We start from the raw sequence: 16,983 nt of genomic DNA, 5'->3' as shown, positions 1-16,983 counted from the left end.
TACATGGTCCCGTCCTCTTTGATCCCACAGGCCCTGAAGTGTGTTCACGATGAAGCTGGACATCAGGGGCAGGGTCGTACCCTATACCTGATGAGACAAAGGTTCTTTTAGAAATTTAGAAAGGGACGTTCATGAGTATGTCAGATGTTGTAAGAGGTGCGTTGTTAGCAAGACCCCCAAACCTGGGGGTAGGGCTCCATTAGAGAGTGTGAAAACTTCAAGTCCTATGGAGCTAGTCTGCATCGACTTTTGGTCTGCAGAGAACGCTAAGTATGGATGTCTTGGTCGTAACTGACCACTTCTCAAAGATGGCGCATGCCTTCCCATGTCGTGATCAGTCTGCTAAGCAGGTGGCACGGCAGTTGTGGGATCAGTATTTTTGCATATATGGCTTCCAAGAGAGGATCAATTCGGACCAGGGAGCCAATTTTGAGATCCAGTTAATCTGGGAATTGTTGCAGGTTGCTGGAGTGAGAAAATCCAGAACAACTGCGTACCACCCGATGGGAAATGACCAGGTTGAGCGATTCAACCGAAACTTGGTGGTATGATCAGGGCGTTACCACCCAGGTCGAAAGAGAAGTGGCCACAAATGCTTCAGACACTGACTTTTGCATACAATTGCACAGCTCACGAATCCACTGGGTATGCACCGTTCTATTTAATGTTTGGTAGAACTCTGAAGCTACCAGTGGACATAATGTTCAGTAGTGTAGAAAGGAATTATGATGTTGTGGATTATGATTGGTATGTGAAACGAATGAGGGATGAACTGCAAGAAGCTTTGGCGATTGCCCAAGGGAATGCGAATGCTAGCCAGAAGTGTCAAGCGGAGTTGTACATCTGCAACATGAAGGGTCAAAACATTGAGGTAGGCGACCAGGTCCTACTGGCCAAAAAAGGTGAATGTGGACGTAGGAAACTGGCTGATCGGTGGGAATCCATTCCATTCCGGGTTGTCGCGATGAACCCTAAGTGTCATACTTACCGTGTGTGCAACACCCATATAGGCTAAGAGAAAACTGTCCACTGAAATTTGTTGCTGCAGGCTAACTTCTTGCCATTGGAGTTGGAAAGTTCTGATTTGGTATCCGAAGCTGCTAGTGGGGTTACTGCTCGGGGTAGCGGTGTGTCGTGGGAAGATGTCACCATTTCTGCCTCCGAGGTTGGTGCATCTGACTGAGTAACTCATTGGGTGTGAAGTATAGAAGCTTCGGAGGACTCACAAGAGAAATTGTCCTGTGGGACTGACAGTGTTGTGTCGTTGGATGAAACTTCTGAGGTGGTGGAACCACCTTCTATTGCATTGATGAATGAAGTCACTGGGAACAGTGATTGTGCTGATATTTCTGGAAGTGTAGGTGTGAGCTGTGAATTTGACCGGGTAGTGTCTGATGTAGGTAAGGGTGATGATCCAGTCTTTCTTGTCAATTCTGATGTGCCAAATCTTGCTCGACCTGTGGTCGGAATAAAGACCAGGGTGGGTAGAGTGGTGAAACCGGTGAATCAGTTAATAGAGAATATGACCCAGTCAATTAAAACATTTAGTCTGGTGGGTGAGGTTGTAAGATCTTTATTGAGATAAAGCAGGAGTGACATGTTGCAATGAGTGAATTGTAGAGAGAAATGTATGTGGATCCATGAGTCTCAGGATGGTCGTGGTCCTGTAGTGATTATGGGTGGTGTATAAGGCACCATTTTTGCAAGTGTCGCTGGGGGGCCTGATCAACCTTCCAGGGTCACTTTCCCTGTGGGTGGGAAACATTTTGTTGCAATGGATATGGACAATGGAGATATGTGTGTATTCAGCGTGAGACTGTCCCTTAAAGCACAACATTTTTGAAGTTCAGGGGGGAGAATGTAGCTGGAGTAAAATGTAATTCTTGTTATTTTGTTTTATTTCCTTTAAATACCGTATTTCTGTGTTTATATTATGTATTATTATCCAGATTTAGTGAACTTCATGAAATTTTGTTCAGAGTTGTTTCCAAGTTAGGTGTGTTATATGAGGATTGGAGCTTTATTTGTCTGTCTACTGGAGTATTTGTGTGGAGGGGTAATGTCATCAGTGAAACGCTTCTGGCATTATGCTTGCACAGCGCATGCGTCATCTCAGTTTGTTAGAGTGCGCTGAGGTGAACAGATGCATGTGAAGATTCTGTCCATAATTAATAATGGTATGTAATGTTTTATTGAATTAATGCTATTTCAGTTCTGGTTATGTATGTTATACATATTCGAAATAGCACTGTTCATGTTCATTCATGCATTGATGTAGTATTTGGTTTTTGATCTACTTTGAGATTTTGACTAACTAGCATTATATGTTTAGTGTGTACCGGATTGGAGAGAGAGCATTGTCCATTGTTTCACTGATGGTATATCCTCTTTATAGGTATGTTAATAATGTAGGGCTTTACTGGTTGTTTAGATCAGTGTTACTATCAGAAATAATAATTATTTCTGTAGTTATTAATCAATATTTAAATTAATTAATTGGATCTAACTCATTAAAACCTCATATAGGACTCCAGTAAATGTAGTGTGCTACGTTTAGGAGCAAGTTTGGTTATTAGCAATAATTAATAATTATCAAAGATAATTATTAATTACAAAAATCAATAGAACATTGATGAGAATCAATGTTAGCTTTTTTTTAATCCTTTAAAATCAACACTTATCAAAGATAATCGTTAATTGTTAACATCAATGAAACATTAATTACAATTAACACTAGCTTATTGATCATTCAAATTCAATCAAAGATAATTATCAATTATCAAAAATCAATAGAATATTAATAAGGATTAACATTGACGGGGCACCACCCTGAAATCAGGGACTAATAACCGAATATTAAAACAGTCTCAATATTAGATTGTTTTCTTAGGAAAATCGACATCCGAAGAATATCGATTTTCGAATAAAAAACAATGAATGAAGGTTTGAATCCGAGCACTGACATCCCGTCAGCACGACACAGGCGTATGCAAAACAAACCAAAACACTTCTCTTTGTAATATAAACAAAGTTTATTTATGCAGTAATATCAATTAATAATTAATACAATGCAGTCAATAAACTTCCGACTTACAACTACAAACTAAACAGTGATATGATTAGATATGGAAATAAAAATAATCCTATAACACATAAGGTGTGTGTGTGACAGTGTGTGTGTGTGTGTCAGTGTGGTTAGTGAGAGAGAGAGAGAGAGAGAGATGATTAAGTGACAGCCGAAAGCTGATTTCGCGATAGCTGGAGATAAAGCAGCCGTGTTCATCACTCAGAGACGCGGTTTTACGAGCGGGGCTCGTAAAAGTCCCTTGTTATTTGACTCTTTAATGGATGAACTCAGTTGCTGTCTCACCCGCGATGGCGAAAATGCACAACAGTCCAATTTGGTTGGACCACAGTACAGCAAAACAAATTCGTGATAATTAATACCCTGAGTATTAATAATGAGCGGACATAGCGGTCCGTAAACTGTACAAGCAAAAACCTTGAAACACAAGAATAACACACTATAATATTCTGTCTCTGCCCAGACGTAACCTCTTACTTGAATCGCATGAGGACACAAGTGGAATGTGTTTTCCTCCGTCCTTTAACTCTGACCCGGTTTCTTGAGGCTCGTGTGATGACGAGAGCCGTTTCCTCGCGCTGTCGGCGGCCGGTATGGCTGTTGATTCTCAGAGGGCGGTACGGCTGTTGATTCTCGGCGGGCTGGCGGAGAACTCAGAAATGTCGACTTGATTGAAGATGGAAGAGAAATCTTTAATCTCTTCACTTCTGTAGGCCAACGGATGAAGATGCAAATTGCTCGGCGGTCTCCTTCGGATCCGTTAGAGTGTTCGGTTGAACACAGAGTAATCTCAACTCGTCCAGCGAGATGGAGATTGTATGGCTACAGTTTCAAGTCGGACATTACTTGCTTATGCCACGAGGTTACACCGGAGAGCAGCAAAAAGCTACGTCCGTATTCGGTGAACGAAGTCGCTGGAAGCCACTTTAGAAGCATTTCAGAATTATTTGAAGTCCTGATGATGTCATGTTTGAGGGACGTTCTGTTGTGTGCCTCATCCAATAGGAGTTGAGTGCTCAATCCTTTAGTGAGCAAGGCTTCATGGATTTGTAGTCTGTTTTGGACTCCCTTTGTTTGATTTTGGCGTGATTTTTATCAGTAAGATTTACGACTTAGAAGGTGGGGGCTTAAGTTATGTTTTTATGACTGTGTTAGGCCTGCCTTTGTCTTCTATCTGAATACATGAGGCCCAAAAATAATTTATGTGTTTCTGGGGTTAATTAATTGTTACGGTGATGGTATACGTTCTGAAATATACGTTGTGCTTGTAGTAAAATTTTTGCATATGGCGTGCTTTGCATGCGGTGTGCTCTGCACGTGTGTTCTGCACGTGTGTTCTGCATGTGTATGGGCTTGAACAATGTAATAATGGTTATTTTGATTTCATTTTAATACATAACGCATTATATATTATGGAAGTGATGACAATTATAATTTCATATGATGTATTGTATAACTGTGATGCATAAGTATTCATATATCTGTTAATTTATATAATATATTTTGGTGGTATATATTTATATATGTGTGTTATTTACGCTGTCCATAATTATATATGTATATGTATTTATTTATTTTATTTTTCCTATGTTTTTGTGCAGATTATGTGTTTGCAGTTTATCTTTTCTCTTGTTAACTGTTATTGGTAATATAATCTCAAGTTTGTTAGAGTGCGCTGACGTGAACAGATGCATGTGAAGATTCTCTCCATAATTAATCCTGTGTGTACCGGATTGGAGAGAGAGCATTGTCCATTGTTTCACTGATGGTATATCCTCTTTACAGATTAAAAGAGTGTTGGAACCTGATGACAGTGTCTGTCTAGTTCTTGAGTCCAGTGTACCAATTGCGTGCTGCTACAGCAGCAAAGAGGTAGATTGAAAGCATGCTTTTAAAGCAGTGGCTGATGTATGATTGGCTAGGAGCTGACTAGATAATGGCATGTTGATGTACAGCTGCGTGTCTTCCACTAGAACTATGCTTACGCTTACATTTCCAGATACTTTTTGTAGCGTTGATAAGTTTAATGTGAGATTTGCCACTCTAAAATTGTATAAGTCTGTTTTTTGCAGGTGTGTTTGCGTTTCTATTTATGAAGGTTAGTTTATTTTTGCACTCAGAAGTTTCTAATGACCTTAAATTTTTTTTTTTTTAGAAATGTCACCTTGACTGTGTGAATATTGTGCAAGTGTGTATGCATATGTTTATGACTGCATTCTACAGTACCAGGTTTTATTTGGAATTCAAGTGGTCTCTTGTGTAAAAATAAATGATTAGACTTAGTCCCACACTACCATTTCTTTTGTGTGTGTGTGTGTGTGTGTGTGTGTGTATAACGTTCAAATGAATGATTCATACAAGGTTTATGCACAAATCTTGTAGACTGTTTAAGAATTACAGATTACTTTGAAATTGTTTGTCTATAGTCAAGTTATTAAAATGTCATGGTTACTTGTGTAACCTCCGTTCCCTGATGGAGGGAACAAGACGTTGTGTCGATGTAGTGACACTAGGGGTCACTCTTGGGAGCCCGAGACACCTCTGGTCTTTGATAAAAGGCCAATGAAAATTGGCGAGTGGTATTTGCATGCCACTCCCCCGGACATACGGGTATAAAAGGAGCTGGTATGCAACCACTCATTCAGGTTTTATGCTGAGGAGCCGATATAAGGTCCGGCCATTTCAGCGGGTAGTTCAGCATTGTGGCAGGAGGGACACAACGTCTTGTTCAGGGAATCAAGGAACGGAGGTTACACAAGTAACCATGACGTTCCCTATCTGTCACTCACTCGACGTTGTGTCGATTTAGTGACACTAGGGGTCCCTATACGAAACACCACAATTGGCTGAACTGTGTTACGTGAACTGGCGGTGTGTAGTGGGCAGACTACTGTGTGCCTCATAGCCAGCACACCAGGTCGACATGTAACCTCCCCCAACATAGTTATGAGTGTCGAATGGCCCTTTGGGGACAAATCGACTACCCAAAAGATAGAGACAGGCTTAACACAGTCATGGCCTCTTTTCCCCTTCTCTTTTTCCACTCCCTAAAAAAGAAGGGGATTATCTGACTGGGCCGCCAGGTCTAGTTGGGGGGTGTACCTCCCAAGGTGATAGACACAGCGGAGACCACACCTCGCCCAAAGAGAGGGGGGAATATTTAAGTGGAAGGATAAGTCACATGGTCTTCAAGGTCTTCAAGGTAGATCCTGCCCAATGGGGGAGGAGTTACTACAAACATGGAGACTGGGGCAGAGGGGCTCTGCCCAAGGAAGACGCAGTTTGCCAACAGGGAAACGAATTAGCGGACGATATATATCGCATGGGGTTAGTCTTACAGGGAACCACCACATGCGGAGCACCTACCCCAGAACAGGACTCTTAGTTAGCACGTGTACTGGGCCGGCAGCGAATCTCTCCGAAAACTCGACTCGGAGGAAGTCAACCAGGGAACAAACTTGTGAACACCACTGGGAATTAATGGCGCACGTCTTCAGCTCAAAAGGAGGTGGAAAGCGCTATGTGCAAGCGATACACCCGGCCGGCTATCCCGGGCTTATTGCGTGCCACTACCTGGGACGAAACCGGTTCCACCCGGAGGTTGTAGAACCTTGCAAAGGTGTTGGGTGTTGCCCAGCCCGCTGCTCTGCAAATGTCTGTTAGAGAGGCACCCCTGGCCAGGGCCCAGGAAGCCGCTACACCCCTGGTAGAATGGGCTCGTAGCCCTACCGGGGGCAGCATGTCCTGGGCGACATATGCAATAGTTATGGCATCAATGAGCCAGTGGGCGATCCTCTGCTTGGAGACAGCACTTCCTTTCCGCTGTGCACCAAAGCAGACAAAGTGCTGCTCAGAGGTTCTAAAGCTCTGTGTGCGATCCAAATCGATGCGAAAAGCGCACACCGGACACAGCGACGACAGGGCTGGGTCTGCCTCCTCCTGGGGCAGCACTTGCAGGTTCACCACCTGGTCCCTAAAAGGGATGGTGGGAACCTTGGGCACATAGCCTGGTCTGGGTCTCAGGATCACGTGAGAGTAACCCAGACCGAACTCCAGGCACGTTTCGCTGACAGAGAACACTTGCAGGTCACCTACCCTCTTGATGGAAGTAAGTCAGGAGGGCAGTCTTCAAGGAGAGTGCCTCAAGCTCGGCTGACTGCAAAGGCTCAAAGGGGGCTCTCTGTAGACCCTGAAGAACTACAGAGAGGTCCCATGAGTGAACGAGGCACGGTCTGGAAGGGTTCAGCCTCCTGGCGCCTCTTAGGAACCTGATGATCAGGTCATGCTTCCCTAAGGACTTACCGTCGACTGCGTCGTGGTGTGCTGCTATGGCGGCAATGTACACCTTCAAGGTGGAAGGGGACAGCCTCCCTTCCAACCTCTCCTGCAGGAAGGAAAGCACTGATCTGACTGTGCATCTCTGGGGTCTTCGTGTCGGGAAGAACACCACTTAATGAAAAGATGCCACTTAAAGGCATACAGGCGCCTTGTAGAGGGGGCCCTAGCCTGAGTGATCGTGTCTACCACCACAGGTCTTCAGCGTCCCGTCCAGGGGCCAGACATGGAGATTCCAGTGGTCTGGGCGCGGGTACCAGAGGGGAGTTGGTGCTGGAGGTCCGAGAACCATGTCTGGGTGGGCCAGTAGGGTGCTACCAGGACGACCTGCTCCTTGTCCTCCCTGACCTTGCACAGGGTCTGTGCAAGCAGGCTCACTGGGGGAAACGCATATTTGCATAGGCCAGGGGGCCAGCTGTGTGCCAGCGCGTCTATGCCGAGGGGAGCCTCGGTGAGGGCGCACCAGAGCGGGCAGTGGGAGGATTCTTGGGAGGTGAACAGGTCCACCTGTGCCCGTCTGAATTGACTCCAAATCAGCTGGACCATCTGAGGGTGGAGTCTCCACTCTCCCCTGAGGGTAACCTGCCATGACAGCACGTCCGCTGTAGTGTTGAGGTTGCCCGGGATGTGAGTGGCTCACAGCGACTTGAAGTGCTGCTAACTCCAGAGGAGGAGACAGCAGGCGAGTTGTGACATCCAACGAAAGCGCAGACCGCCTTGGCGGTTGACATATGCTACTGTTGCCATGTTGTCTGTCTGAAACAACACGTGCTTGCCCTGGATCAACGGCCGGAACCTCCACAGGGCGAGCAGGATTGCCAAAATCTCGAGGCAGTTGATGTGCCAATGCAGTCGTGGGCCCGTCCAGAGGCCGGCGGCTGTGTGCCCGTTGCAAACCCCAGCCCGTTTTGGAGGCATCTGTCATGACCATGATGCGCCTGGAGACCAGTTGTAAAGGAACACCTGCCCGTAGAAACGAGAGGTCGGTCCAAGGGCTGAAAAGACGGTGACAGACCGGCATGATGGCCACGCAATGTGTCCCATGGCGCCATGCCCATCTCGGGACTCGAGTCTGGAGCCAGTGCTGAAGCGGTATCATATGCATCAACCCGAGGGGGAGAACACAGGAGCCTCTGAAAAAGTTTCAGTGGAACCGCTGTTTTCTGTTTGAACGCCTTCAAACAGGCCAGCACCAACTGGGCACGCTCATTTGTAAGGCGACGGCATGTCCAACTCCAACTCCAAACTGAGATAAGAGATGTTCTGAACCGGGAGGAGCTTGCTCTTTTCCCAGTTGACCCGAAGCCCTAGTCGGCTGAGGTGTGATAGCACCATGTCCCTGTGTGCGCATAACATGTCTTGAGAGTGAGCTAGGATTAGCCAGTCGTCGAGATAGTTGAGAATGCGAATGCCAACCTCCCTTAACGGGGCAAGGGCAGCCTCTGTGATCTTTGTAAAGACGCGAGGAGACAGGGACAGGCCAAAAGGGAGGACTTTTTACTGATATACCTGACCCTCGAATGCAAACCGCAGGAAGGGTCTGTGTCGAGGAAGGATCGAGACATGGAAGTACGCATCCTTCAGGTCTACCGCCGCAAACCAATCTTGATGCCGGATGCTCGCCAGAATGCGTTTTTGCATCTTGAACGGGAGTCTGTGTAAAGCCCGGTTCAGTACTCGCAGGTCCAAGATTGGCCGAAACCCACCGCCTTTTTTCGGTACGATGAAGTAGGGGCTGTAAAATCCTTTCTTCATCTCGGCTGGAGGGACAGGTTCTATCATGCCCTTCCATAGGAAGGTAGCGATCTCCACGTGCAAGGTGGCAGTGTTTTCGCTCTTGACAAGGTGAAGTGAATACCGCTGAACCTGGGCGGGCGCCTGGCGAACTGAATCACGTAGCCGAGTCGGACGATCCGGATCAGCCATCGCAACAGATTGGAGAGCGTGAGCCACGCGTCCAAGTTCCGTGCAAGGGGGACCAAGGGCACAACGTCGTCGGACGTACCGGCAGGTGGGGCCTCGCGGCGGGGCGGAGCTCGAGGTGCCACACCACGTCGTGGCCATGCTGAGTCTAGGGACATCGAAGCACTTACCTGGCTCCTTGTGACCACCACCGGAACAGTCTGGGACAGGGGAGGAAGAGGCCTTTCCTCGTAACCCATGGAGACTGCCACAGCTGGGTGTTCAGGGGCAGAAAGGCTACCGCTGGAGTGCCAATCCTGCAAGAAAGAACCCGTAGTCATGGTGACGACCGTACACACCGGGTATGTGACCCAGGGAGGAAGGAAGCCGCTCTTTTGATGAACTTGGGTACCGCAGCCACTTAGGCATGCGGCAAAATCAAACAAAAAGGCAACAAAAGATTTTCCGCCCTGCCCTCCACCGGGGGATGGAGTGGTCTTTCTACCAGCTCCACGTGAGTGGGTTCCCTCGTTCCTGGGTCGCCTGTCTCAGGGGCGCTTTAAGAACCTCCGTGGGTTCTTAGGCGCCGGCTGTGAGACAGGTGGTGTCTGCTTCCTGCGGTGGGCTCCACATCAGGGCCGGGCCGAAGGGGCGGGCTGCGGCGGAGCCGGTGCAGTCACCGCAGGGGGACGCCCTTGGCGACGAGGAGACGGGGTGCAGGATCTTGTGCCGCGCCAGGGCAGAATGTGCCGGATTGCCTCCGTCTGTTGCTTCACTGCCGAGAACTGCTGGGCAAAGTCCTCGACGGTGTCGCCGAATAGGTCCGCCTGGGAAATGGGGGCAGCAAGGAACCGTGTCTTGTCGGCCTCACCCATCTCGACCAGGTTGAGCCAAAGGTGGCGCTCCCAGACTACTAGTGTGGCCATCGTCCACCCGAGAGCCCGCGCCATGACCATCGTCGCTCGGAGAGGGAGGTCGGTCGCTGGGCGCAGTTCCTGCATCAAATCTGAGGTGGAACTGCCCTCGTGCAGTTCTTTCAACGCCTTGGCTTGGAGGACCTGCAGGAGAGCCATGGCGTGCAGGGCAGAGGCAGCTTGTCCAACAGCACTGTAGGCTTTAGCCATCAGGGACGACGTGAGCCTACAGGGCTTGGACTGGAGCTTAGGTGGCGGCGCTCTGCGGGCATAGGTACACAGCGAGCGCCTTATCCACCGGGGAATCACCGTATAGCCCCTGGCTGCCACGCCATCGAGGGAAGTGAGAGTGGGGGAACTGCAGAATCGGGTCCGGGCAGTAAAAGGTGCCTCCCACAACTTCGTCAGCTCCTCGTGCACTTCCGGGAAGAATGGCACTGGAGCGGGGCGAGGATGCTTTGAGCGGTGCCGCGAGCCCAGGAACCAATCATCAAGCCGCGAGGGTTCAGGGGAGAGCGGAGGGTTCCACTCTAACCCGACATCGTTTCGGCATCGGCCTGTGACTGGGCAATTGTCCCCAAAGGGGGAAGCCCAGCTGAGGCTTCTGCGTCCAACTGGACAAGCCCGCTCTCCGATGCTGCACTCGAGAGCTCATCATCTTTGCGGGCTTCGAACAAGAAGCCAGACTCGCCGTGAGACGAGCCGGCGAACTCATCTGGAAGCCCGATTGGGGCAGACGAGCGTGCTGAGGAATGGGAGGTCCATGGGGGGATACCCGGCAGAGACGATCCCATTGGGGTCCCCAAATCACCCCCAGTGCTAGCCGCGCTGGACTCATACCCGTAGGTAGAAGGACTGAGGCGGGGAGCCGCTGGCATTGCCATGGTCATGTTCTCGCAGTGAGAACAGGAAACATCCACAAATGCTGCCTCCATGTGGGTCGTGCCCAGACACGAAAGACAGCAATCATGACCACCCGATGTTGAGAGATAACGACCGCAACCAGGAATAACACACAATCGGAAAGGCATCTTTAAAAAGACGCGTCTTTAAAAAGACGCTCCGTGTGTGCCGCTCTTTTAGAGAAATATATACTCTTTTAGAGGAGGAAAAGCTCTTTCAGAAAATATACTCTCTTCTTTTTCTGCCGAAGCGCCCAGGGGCGTTCTCTGCAATGCACCAGTGCAGAGGAGGGAGAAGCCGCTGAAATGCGCCATCAGATCCAGCAAAGGTGAATGAACAGTAATATTCAGCTCAATGAGCATGACCGTTCGGCTCCGAAGAGAAAATCTGAATGAGTGGTTGCATACCAGTTCCTTTATACCCGTATGTCTGGGGGAGTGGCATGCAAATACCACTCGCCAATTTTCATTGGCCTATTATCAAAGACCAGAGGACCCCAAGAGTGACCCCTAGTGTCACTACATCGACACAACGTTGAGTGAGTGACAGACAGGGAACTGTGAAAGAAATGTGGAGGCTATAGTTTTCCTTTTTCATAGATGAAAGACTTTGTGGTATGATATCAAATGTGCATGCTTCTAGGGGAGCATTCTTCTCCAGACTTTCCAGAGAGTCTGACTCTCCTGAGAGTGAATAATGGGCAGCTATGGGTTATTTCTTGTGCTGAAGTACTCACTGAAATAATTGCATGTGCTATAAGGCTAGATTTAAATATATGTTATATAAGTGAAGGGATTACACTTTAAAAATGTTCTGTCAGGCAACCTAACAATTTTCTGCATTTGGCAACATCTAAATTAACTGCTTTTGCCCACTCCCATAATATTATGACTAAATCAACCTGAATACATTAGGTTATACAATGAGTACATTTTAGGGGTCAAATAAGGTATAAATAGCTTCTTAAGTTAACAACTGCACATTGCCATTTTTTTTTTTTTTACAGTGTAAATATCATTAACGTACTAAAATGCATTTATGCAGAATTTTTTTGGGTACTTTATTTAGTCAGTTTCACGTTTGCAGTCAATTTTGTGCATTGCGTGTGCACATGAATACAAAGGCAACAAGGAAATACTGCTCTGATACTAATGCTAAAGATACAATGTGATTCAGTTACTTTTGTTCCACTTAGGCCTTGTTTCTCTACTCAAGAGTCTTTTTTACAGGATATTAATAATAATTCCCACGAGTAGTAATTTTTTTAAATTATTATTACATGTTAAAGGGGTCATGAAATGCTTTTAAAAATTGTTTATTACTGTATGTTCCTTGAGGTTAGCTTATAATGTTATTAAAGTTTTTTGCACAAAAAACGGTAAAATATTTGTGAAACATGTAGGATATTAGATGCAGAAGAATTGCAACAATATGACTTGGATCTAGAAAACCCAAACTTTTAACCCTGGAATTCCTCAATGTCATAAATTAAAAGAATCTGTTGACTAAGGCGTCAAGAAGCTTCTGAGGAAATGCCCCCACATTTAATGGTTCTGGCCTGACACTGCTATCAAGACCATCTCTGCAAAGAGACCCTAAGGGCAAAGTTTACGTCAATAAAAGACAGAGTTAAAACAAGCTTCCCTTGAGAGATCCTCCTGAATTACAATGAACAAAACAACGCCAATTCTATGACTCTTTATTCTACATGATAATTAGTCATGAGATCCTGATTATCCTGCAAACAGCAGCTAAAAAGGAATCCACGAACATTGTACTTCGCTGAGTTAACCCTCTAAAATGTACAGAATGCATTTAAACCCACAATGTACACAATACCTAGCCTTGCTAGATAATTCTGAAAATGACTCTATGACCTGTGATCACTGTTATAACTGACAAATTAATGATTATAGCATGATGTAACTTTTAAAATGTGTGTAGTGATTTGTAAACAATTATAACTGACAAATCAATAATTATAATTTTTAATCTTGTATTATTCATCTCATTCTACTAAGAATGATAACTATTTAAGGCTTAACCTGATAATATACCCTGACAATCAAGTTTCTCATAATGTGTAATGTTTTATCCATATTGTAAAACCAATGAATTAACCAGTATGATTTGTAATCAGATATTTTCATTTTTTGTTACTTACACGAGTAATATTCATGAAAGCATGTCACATTAGGTACGTTAATGCTTGCATGTTTACGTAGAGAATGTTGATGACAACGGATGCCATGTCTCTTGCGCTGTTTTCAAGATATAAAAGTTAATGAGTAAACATGCACTATTTTTGAGCGGAGTTGAAAGGATCCTTCACGCAAAGGATTGTAAATCAACTTTGAAAAGGACAGACCAGTCGACCATGTGACTCTGAAAAGTCACTTCTGATTGGCTCAGGACACCTTTGGAGTGCAGCCAATTTCAGTTCAAAACTTCCCTACCGAGGAAAAACTCTCTCTTTTCTGCTCTTGGAAAGGTCTCTTGGTCCTGTCTCTTGCTCTCCAGCTCTGCAGCCTCTGTGCCATGTAGAGTCCAAGGAAAACTCGGGACTCATCCCGAGGAAGCCTCTCATTCTCTGCTCTACGGTTCACACACCCAACGGGAGTCGCGAGTCTTCCTTGCAGAAGGCCTCGCTTCAAAGCCCACTTTATCAGCCATCCATTTTCTCTGTATTGATAATTTATTTCACATTCTGTCTCTACTGTTCCATGTTGTATGTGTTAGATTGGTTTATGTTTAGAATAGCAATAAAGTTTGTCTGTATTCAAAGATAATTTGACTGTGGTATATTTTGATAAATAATCTCATCCCTGTTTTTAAAAGATTTCGCTTCAAAGCTATACCTAAATATGTGTAATATTATTTTCAATAAGCCATGAGAATAATATTACTCCAATAAGTGAATTAATCATAATTCCCTTATTAAAGCTAATTCCTTACAACAGAAATTGTGAGCAGATACAACGAGTTGTTGTATTACGATTTTAATGGTGGAGAATTTTATTCAGACAAATAATCTCGTTATTTGTCATTTATCTAATTTATAATGGTTGTCGAATGTGACAATTCCATTATAAATTTCCTTACATAATAATGATGTAGAATAAGGACAGTTTAAATTAATTCCTAGCTCACACATACTGTTTCCTACATATAATGGTGGAGGTACGCGGGCACTTTAACCCATCCCGTGTACATTTATACTACCAAATTTCCTACAAACATTATCATTTTCCATCCTCATTCTGACCCTCTGTCAGAAACGCTCGGTTTTAGGCTGCTTTTACTTTAAAATGTGAAAGTAAATGCCCACTGTTCTGATTAGGTAACGTCATTGCATCGGAAAAATAGTATCCATGCCCCCCACCGTGTATATTAGTATATTACTACACCGTAATATATTTAATTACACTCTGCTTTCTTCACACATAATACAATTTTTCAACTCAAACAAATATTCTTTATCCATTTATGTATTGATTCGATAAGTAACAGTGATTTTAAGCCCGAACACGAACTGAACCCGAAAACGCTCACTGTCTTTATAATTTCTTCCCTTAGCAGGTACTAGGGCTGCACAATTAATCGAAAAACTAATCGCAAAAACTGACGATTACAGCGTTTAATTTAAGTCTGCTCCTGTTGCGTCAGTGGTTTCTATTTACAATGAGTTTTTGCAGCAGTTGAGTATTCTAACCAATCACTAACATGTCCGTTGAGCAATGAAATGGCAATGGCCAATCAGAGCCACTTAAATTAGTCCTCCGTCCTATCATTAATGACAGCTGATCCTAATGCACAAGTTTTGAATGTAGATGTTAAACACTGCAAATGAGCAACACGACAAAACTAAAACGCTCCCGTTTTAATCAAGGCATAGACGTGGTATAAATAATTGATTTTTTATGCTGATTAGACAGCTTTGTTTTTAATGAGAACATTTGCGAGAGTGCAGAACTTTATGTGGAGCGTCATAGAGCTCGCATTGAAATGCAGGTCTCAAAGAGTGTAAACCTGCAGTGAGTGACAGCATTCATTGTAATGGGATAGTTTGTCGCGTTGCTCGATTTCTGTGTACAGTTTATTAAAAATGTAATAACAGTTTTGATTTGTCATGTTAATATGTAGGCCAATGTGAATTTGATTTGTACCAAATAGCAATAAAGTAATACAGCTTAACTGTTCTAAGTTTGTTTTGGAGGTGTAGTCAGCATAAAGAATATGGCATGAATAGCATATTTCAGGAATCACTGTCATTGTTATCACGTCTGCTCTAATAAGACCCATTTGCCATGCAGCTGGTATTAGTAGATTTAACATTTTCATTTATCGCACAAACTCCGATCGCAAATTACTGGTTTTAGTTTCCAAAGTGCAACCACTGAGGCCAAAAATTATCTAATGATGATCTTACATGAACAAGATCATCATTGAAAATCTAACGGGATGAATGGCCCCCTGTCTCTCCACCAAAGGGCTTACTGAATGCAGTAAGTAACTTGGTCAATTTAAATCGGCTGTTAATAAGTTTGAATATTGAATATGTCATATTATTTACTGTACGTGGACTAATAATTTAAGCAGTAATTTAGCAATAATTTAATTTATTCTATACCATAGATATCCATTTAAAATAATTTTTATTTGGCCTAACATTACTAACATTATTACAATATTTAATGCTTAAAAGATGCTTAAAAGAAACTGGAGTGCAGCTCATATCCACCATTGAAATCTGTTACTCTGAAGAACCGCACGGTTGCTTAATCTGTAGTGTCACGGTAATTTAATATTTTAATCGACATTAATAATCGCGATAACAGTATCAAGGGCAGTAAATCGACAATTATGATTTTTGCTATAATCATGCAACCCTAGCAGGTACTGTTGCAATAGGCTGTATTTTATGTTAGCATCGTAGGCAAAATTCTTAACAGTGTTGTAACTGTAAATACACAAAAATTTTAACAAAGCACGGCAGCCCTTCAGTACACTAGAGCAGAAGGGGGAAAATTGCCTTACTGTTTATCAAGCATTGAAACTTGTCTTGGTGCAGAACAATCTGGAATAATATTTAACAATGTAAAAGTCACCTGTTTGCAACCTGAACTTGTCCGGAATGTTGAATCTTTGTGACACCTGCGCTAAAAACAAACTAGAAGCAGTGAAAAAAGAAACATAACACAGGTGTCTTTTTAACCTGGAATGGTGTCTAAAAATGTGCCGGTCCGGTGCGAGACTCTGAAGAAATAATGGGACGCGGTGCAAAAGTCAAAGACATTCATCCAGCATGTGTTTACATAGGAAAACAATGGTAAAACAGAGCAGATGCTCGCAAAAATACATTCTGTGTGAACGGCCCCTAACTCATCTGTTCGCGCATGTCTGTGAGTGAGAGCGCAAATCAAGTTTGGTGGGCCTGTTTATTTTTTCATTAATTAAAAACCGAAACCTGAAGTCCTACCTGGAAAACTGACCTGAACCCAGCCTGAAACTCGAAGGTTTTTTGGGTTCCGTCGGGCCCGGGTCGGGTTGCAGACCTCTACCTAGCGATAAACGAAATGACTGTTTATTAAAAACACACTGATAAATTAAAGATTAGAAATAAATGGTTTATTTTCCGGCATTACTGCAGAGTGCAATACAGCTGGCACTGCCACATCTTTCAATAAAAGAAACATTGAAAAGCCTGATTCATATTGTGAGTAATTCACAAAAGTGTCTGCTATAAATTGTGTTGAACAAACAAGTAATCGTGCATTGTAGCGATCAGGCACGTCGTTAAAAATAAACATAAGCCATTTATTCCTAATGCTGGAATCCCTCAGT

This window comes from Myxocyprinus asiaticus, chromosome 21 (assembly GCF_019703515.2).
Source record: "Myxocyprinus asiaticus isolate MX2 ecotype Aquarium Trade chromosome 21, UBuf_Myxa_2, whole genome shotgun sequence".
Lineage (NCBI taxonomy): Eukaryota > Metazoa > Chordata > Actinopteri > Cypriniformes > Catostomidae > Myxocyprinus > Myxocyprinus asiaticus.
Note: the sequence above shows the minus strand (reverse complement) of the source record.